The following is a 7,031-nucleotide window of genomic DNA, read 5'->3' as shown; positions in this document are numbered from 1 at the left end:
GAGTCTCTGTAGTTCTTATGCTCATCTAGTTGCACTAGGTTTAGCACGATCTTACATTCTTTAACAGTTCACTTATATAGGACCACGGCACCCCAAAAAAGTCAAGGTGCTAGAAATTGCAACAGAAGCCATAGAGATTGATAGGGTGCCACCTGTGTTCATCATGACACCCCCAAAGTTTCAAGAATGTAATTGAAAGGGAAAGGTAGCCCTTATCCTCGACCTTAACAATGTATTAATGAACACATTTGATCCTAGAAGGGCCAAATGTCCCTCTGATTTTGGCTTAGATGCTGTAGAATGTATCGGTGATGGTTTAATGAAGCACTATGTAGAGAAACATGCATAGCAGTTCTTGGCTATAGCAAGTACATATGCAAATGTGTTTATTTGGAGCACTACAAAGCTTGTCAATGTAGAACATAAGCTAGAAAAATGCTTTGCAAGAACAAAAGGTTTGTTGGCTAGGTGGATGGCACAGGAAAGTTGTTTGGCTGCTGCTGCTGATTTCAAATTTCCAGTAGGGAACCTGTATTTTAAAAGCATCTCAAACATTTTTGGAAGTTGTATCCACAATTCAATAGCACCAACACCTTGTTGGTTGATGACTCTATGTACAAGTATAGCGAGAATCCCCTTGGCATGTATGTGATAGTCCCAAGTATCCCATAGAGCTACAAGGTTTCATGAGTGACCTCAGGCCATGGTTGCATAAGTGGCTACTATCAGTCGATCGAGTGGAATGGGCATCAATGAACCCATTTAATGCGCCTACATGGGATGAAAATCAGATTGTATAGGAGTCTCTTCTCTAAGGGGGAAGAATTTTACCTTATGATGAATTGTTGAACATGGAAAATAATATGGAAAAGGCTAGGAAAAGGGAAAATAGGAGGTGAGGGGAAATAATGTACCACTCCTCATAAATTTTTGTATAGGTTGACTTTACAATGTAAACATGGGGAAATTTATATACCCCTCTTTATATGTTTTTGTATGTATTGCCTTGACAATGTCAACATAGGAAAATTTATGTACCCCTCCTTATACCATTTTGGATATGTTGCCTTGACAATGCGAATATGGGGAAGTTTATGCACCCCCCTTTATAATATACATTGCAGAATTTTGCTAGTATAAATGCAAGAAGTTACTGACATTAATGTCATTTAATGTGTAAACTATTTGATCATCATGTTCTCCATGCATAGTTTGATGTTCTTAGTGAGTACAGTTAAGTACCATTAAGTACCCAAATTATTTTTGTTGTACTCCAACCATGCCTTGTGCATTGTACGATAAACTATTAGGAAAGTACTTAAAGTGTGTACATGTAAGTACTTTATAAGCTTCATAGTACTTGTAAAGAGCTTGTATAGTATTGTGATGTTATATTAAGTACTTGCAAAATATTTTATCATGATGTACAATACTTTTAGTTCTCTTAAGGAGCTTTCCATTTACTTTAAAGTACTTTATAGGCTTTGCAAAGTGGTTTAGAGTACATTATAAGCTTCATAAAGTACTCTATGTGCTTATAAAGTGGTTTGGAAAGAGTTTACTTTAAAGAACTTAATAAGGTTTTAAAAGTGGGTTAGAAAGTGATTCTGTAACATGGTTTCAAGTAAATTGGTTTTGTCAAGTGGTTCTGAGATTTTGCAAGTTGTAAGTACTTTTTTAGGAGTAGACTAGCTACATCCAGATAGCATTTATAGATATAATTACTTAACTCACATGTCATTCATTCATTGTCCCCAATGTCAAAGACACATCACGTTGTAGATGTTAACTGTGGAGCTTAGTTGTAAAAGTCATGTTGCAACTGTAATTGTAGAAGGCAGTTGTAAAAATTTGCACTACCCTAAACAGATGAAAGGCATGCTATTATATGGATTTTCTTCAACCTCAGGTGATAATGATTTTTACTCTCCTAGTATGGGCTCCATATCAAATTTGATGGCCCGTGTGCATACATGAGAATGGAAGGTTTGTTTTGACAAGCAACTCCCACATATCATCATGGACTCTTTCATAGTAGTATCTTGTAAATACTAGCAATGTAGTAGGAATAATATTTCCCTAATTATCTGACATCGCCCTAGGTTTTCTTTCCTTTTCCTTATAGCACTGAATAATGTAGAAGTCTTCACCTTCCTCCCTGTTACTTGACAAATTGACATAGCAAAGTTGTCTCCCACACACAATGCATCACTTAAGGCATCTGGGTGACTAACATACATGGGGGTATCAATATCCTCTTCATCACTATAGCTATCATTGAATCCATACTAAAAAATTTCTACATATGCCTTAATCTTGCATTGTCTCCATTTTCCATGCATACATGGATCACAAAAGCAAGAGAGCTTCCTACATCTCAAGGAAAATTTATCTATAGAACTGAGTATTTGTTAATGGAATGTAAAGACCATGAGCCTACCACACGCTTGCATTCCCACTGATTATCTCTCTATACTTCATCCTCTTTGATTTCCCCAAAGACTCTATTTACCTTATTGCCACAAAACTTGGCCCTTAGAAAATTCATGACATTAGATGCACACTTCAAAGTCCATCCATTTGGCTTCAGTTATTCATGTGTAAGCTCTCTCCACCACTAGGGGAGAAATGGGGTCTCAAAAGGGCCTCCAATTAGTGTTTCCTAATTTCAAGGGATTAGAGAGGGATTTGAGGTGTACCAATGAGAGTGCTCCTTTGTGTGGGGCAATGGTATGTTGAGGTGGAGGGATGGCAGGCATGTAGAGATCCCCTATTGGCTGTTCCACTTACATTGGGGACCACCCAAACCATACTCCCCCCCCTTAACCCATGCTTGACCACCGTCTCATGTACACCCCCAACCCAGATTAGCCCCAAATCTCATTTAAGTCTTCGTGGGCCCATTTCTCTTTTCCCTAGGTGTATTGTAGGTCTGTCCCTCTTTCTTTGCTCCTTTGCTTTGGTCCAACTGCCCTCTCCCTCCATTGTGGGACCTTTTGGATGAATTTCTTTTGTCCTCTAGCCGACTGCAAGCCCACCCCCTCTCTCTCTTCTCCTCTGCTCTGGTCCAATTGTTCTCTCCCTCCATTGTGGGACCTTTTGGAAAAATTTCTTTTGTCCTCTAGCCTACTGCAAGCCTGCCTCCTCTCTCTCTTCTCCTCTGCTCTGGTCCAACTGTTCTCTCCCTCCATTTTTCAAAATTTGGGTTGCAGCACCTGCTACAGCTAGTCTTCTCTCTCTCCTGCTCTTCCCCCTACTTCTGTGCCTCCTCTTGCTCTATCCCCTCATGGTCTTCCTCCACCTTCTCTTTCCTCTCTTGATCTACCCTCTCTTGCTCTATGCCCTCTTGCTCAGCCCTCTCCTGTAGGTGCTCTTTCCCCTCAAATAGTTGCTTTGTTCCCTCTTACTTTCCCTTCTACTATAACAACTCTTTGCCCTCCTACATGCACTTTTTCCCTCTTGCTTTTTTGTCTCGTATAGGATACAACTGCTCTTTCCACTCCTATAGTTATTGTTTTCCCAAAAGGCATGGTCTAGAAGAAAGTAACACAAGATGGCAATGTTGTGAACTCTAGTGTGTTCTGGAGGCATGGTCAAGATGAAATTGGCACAAGCTGGCAATATTGTGAGCTCCAATGTGTTGTAGAGGCATGATTAGGAACAAAGTGACCAAAGTTGGCAATATTGTGAGCTATAGTGTGTTCTAGAGGCATGGTCAAGAAGAAAGTGACACAAGTTGGCAATATTGTGAGCTCCAATCTATAGTAGAGGCATGGTCAGGAACAAAGTGACCAAAGCGACCAAAGCTGGCAATATTGTGAGATCTAGTGTGTTCTAGAGGCATGTTTAGGAAGAAAGTGATAGAAGTTGACAATATTGTGAGCTCGAGTGTGTTCTAGAACACTAAAAAAGCATTAGATGAATTTGAACTTATAGTTTGACTAACTAGATAGTCATGGAAGGTTTTGCGAAGGTCCACATAAGCTTTTGAAGAGGAAGGATGTCTTGCCACATCTTGAACTTCAAGGAGAGGAAGGATCTCTTGCCAAGTTGCAACAAGTGTACAAGGCAAAGGACACATGCCTTGGAAGACCATCACATTGTAAGTCATGCAATCTATGTACCTTCCTTGCCTAGGCTTCTTTACAAGTGTGGGTGTCAAGAGCCTATTTTAATATAGAAGTTGGAAGTAGTGGAATCTTTGCCTAAGTTATGATATTGTGGAGAAATACCTTTTAGTCATGAAGAATGAAATGTAAAGTTCTCGAACTTTACTTGAAATGGTGAAAAGGTAGGCAAGCATCTAGAGAAATGCATGAAAAATATCGATTTTATACCTCATGCAACATCAAACAATGTGTTTGTACTAGTACAAGTTGTCCATAAATTATAGGTTGGGCATTTTGGAATTTGCATAGGTTTTCTTCATGACTTAGAGGACATTAAAAACATCGATGCATTTTATTTTGATGATTTTATTATGTGGTTTCATGTCCAATGTTTTTAGGTAATATGTCTAAAGTTTTCATGCCTAAAGTTTTCATGTCTAAAGTTTATAGTTTATACCTATTTGCCTTGCTTGCATCATGCAAATGTCAATGAATGTTGGAAGAGAGGAGAAGCTTTAGACAATAATCATGATTAAAGGAGACAATGCTATGATGGTAAGCATTCTATGTATTAACTTATATTTTATAGTCTTTTAATGTATTGTTCTTTGTTAGGTCTGCCAATGTAATGGTTGTTGAATTGATGTAGTTAGCATTTGAGATTAAGGAGTTATCTCCTTGACAGGCCAACTTTCATAGCACATTTGGTTAAAATCACTCATTGGTGCACTATATTCATCGAGCAGGAGGATATGTTGTGGTCTTCCACATCCAATTTTTAGAATGTCCTACTTAACTACTGAAGTACATCAAAGTATTGACAACTTGATAATTGTGATCCATCACAGGCTTCCCCTATTGCAATGTATCCAATTGGCAATGGTGTAATAAACTTTGTGCTTGGCTACCTTGAGAGGAGAGCCTTAATGGTATTTGTATTAGGAGCTTACTTGGGGATTTTAAAAGCTTCTTTTTTCTATGTATTAGAGGTAGAAAAGAGGAGGTACATGGTATGAAGATTCTTTGAATTTGATTAGAGATAATATAATACAAATATGTACATTTTATCACATTCTCTTCCTTGCAAGATACTATGTCATAATCAATTTTTTTGATTCAGTCATGGTTAAAATTTGAATGTTTGTTAATGCAATATAAGGTAATGTTGCTTTGAATTGTAGAGTATTGAATACACCACCTCGAAGTTTGTTGTGTAGAGAGGTGAACCTTTTATATGCAAACTTGTCGCTTTTCCTTCATTTGTATCTAAAGTAATCACAAATTTATGACCCCCTCAACTTGTGACTGATTTTTAAAGATCTTCTACATTGATTAAAATTTTTTTTACATTGACTTAGCCAACCTACAAGGTTCCTCCAAGGGCAAGAAATTATATAGAAAATATATTGCCTAATGGTCTTACCAAAGCTCCTCCATAAGGCACATAAGTTGTCATATTGATCAACCGTCATTTGCTAAGTTACTTTGTAAATATTTTCTTTTTTATGTTTATCTATGTTAAAGTTGATGCATTCCATGATTTTCTATGAAGAAACATGGATATCAAACAAGTAGATGAAGGAATTTGACAATTTGGGCCATTCCAATGTCCATTTTTGGCAAATGTAGAAGGAATTTGACCGCAACACAGAAGACAAAGTTGGTCATGACATCATGGGGTGTTTACAAATGCCAAAACCGACCACAGTGCAAATTTGGCCATTTGGAGGGTGTCCAAATGGCCAAATTTGTGCTATGGTGGGTTTTGGCATTTTTGGACACCCCATGATGTCCCGACCAACTTTGCCTTCTACATCGCTGTCAAATTCCTTCTACATTTGCCAAAAATGGACATTGAAATGGCTGAAGTTGTCCAATTCCTTCATCTACCCCTTCAAAATGTAGGAAAAGCTCAAAATTTAGTTTTTTAACACTCCATCAAATCCCTTCTACATATGTATTGGAATGGCCAAATCTGGCAAACAATATTGTATTAACTTGTAAGTTATATCAAAATGTGATATAACTTGTGTGTAAGATGATATTAAAAAAAATGCGATATAAAAAATAACAGATAATTAAAATAGCCATAACAAAAGATTCACCATTTGGCCATAGATACTAGAAAATTTTTAGCTTTCAATAGAAGAACATTATTAGAAATAGGTGTTTGTATTTCAAATTGTATTACAAAGATCTCTCTTCTTTTTCAACTCTAATACACCAATAATAGGGTCTTTGAATCCTCGACTAAGTTCTTAGAAACACCGCTATGCTATTTGGAATCTCACATTCAACTCGTCAATTTTTATAATCTCATGTACAACACATTGGAATGGATCACATAGGTTGCCTTGGGTCAACATTGTGAATTCTCCATGCCTTCTTGTTCCAAATGGATAGATTCTCCATTCCTTCTTCCGATTGCACACATGAAGAAACATCATTTTAGAAATTTAAATTTAAATAGATGTAATGCATCATGTGAATTCTTCTTCTTGAATCAACTTTTGAGTTGCTCCTTTGCATCACCATTCCCTTCAAGTCTTGCATCACCTCCAAAACAACTTGCTCATGCATGACTTTATGTCTTTCAATATGAAGAGTCCATATCATCCATGCCCACCATTCTCATCTCATCCTCCATGAAGTTCTCGAAAAGAACAGCAAAGGGAGCCTTAGCAAAAACAATGCACCATTACGGATAATCCAAAGTAAGAAATTTTATTGAAACACTACGGAATTAACCTTTTAGCTTATATTCTCATCTTTAGAGCACCTCCAGTGGTTCAAGATCCTTGTTTTCTTGAAAACAAAGACCATGGATCACAAATTGATCCTGCAACTGTACGTTCACATGGTAACGTGGGAGATATCCTCAAATGGTAGCATGCATAGTCATAGAGTTTATAGAGAGTATGA

This window comes from Dipteris shenzhenensis, chromosome 17 (genome assembly GCF_047967505.1).
Source record: "Dipteris shenzhenensis isolate YYH24624 ecotype China chromosome 17, Dip_SZ_1.0, whole genome shotgun sequence".
NCBI lineage: Eukaryota > Viridiplantae > Streptophyta > Polypodiopsida > Gleicheniales > Dipteridaceae > Dipteris > Dipteris shenzhenensis.
This window is presented reverse-complemented; position numbering follows the sequence as displayed.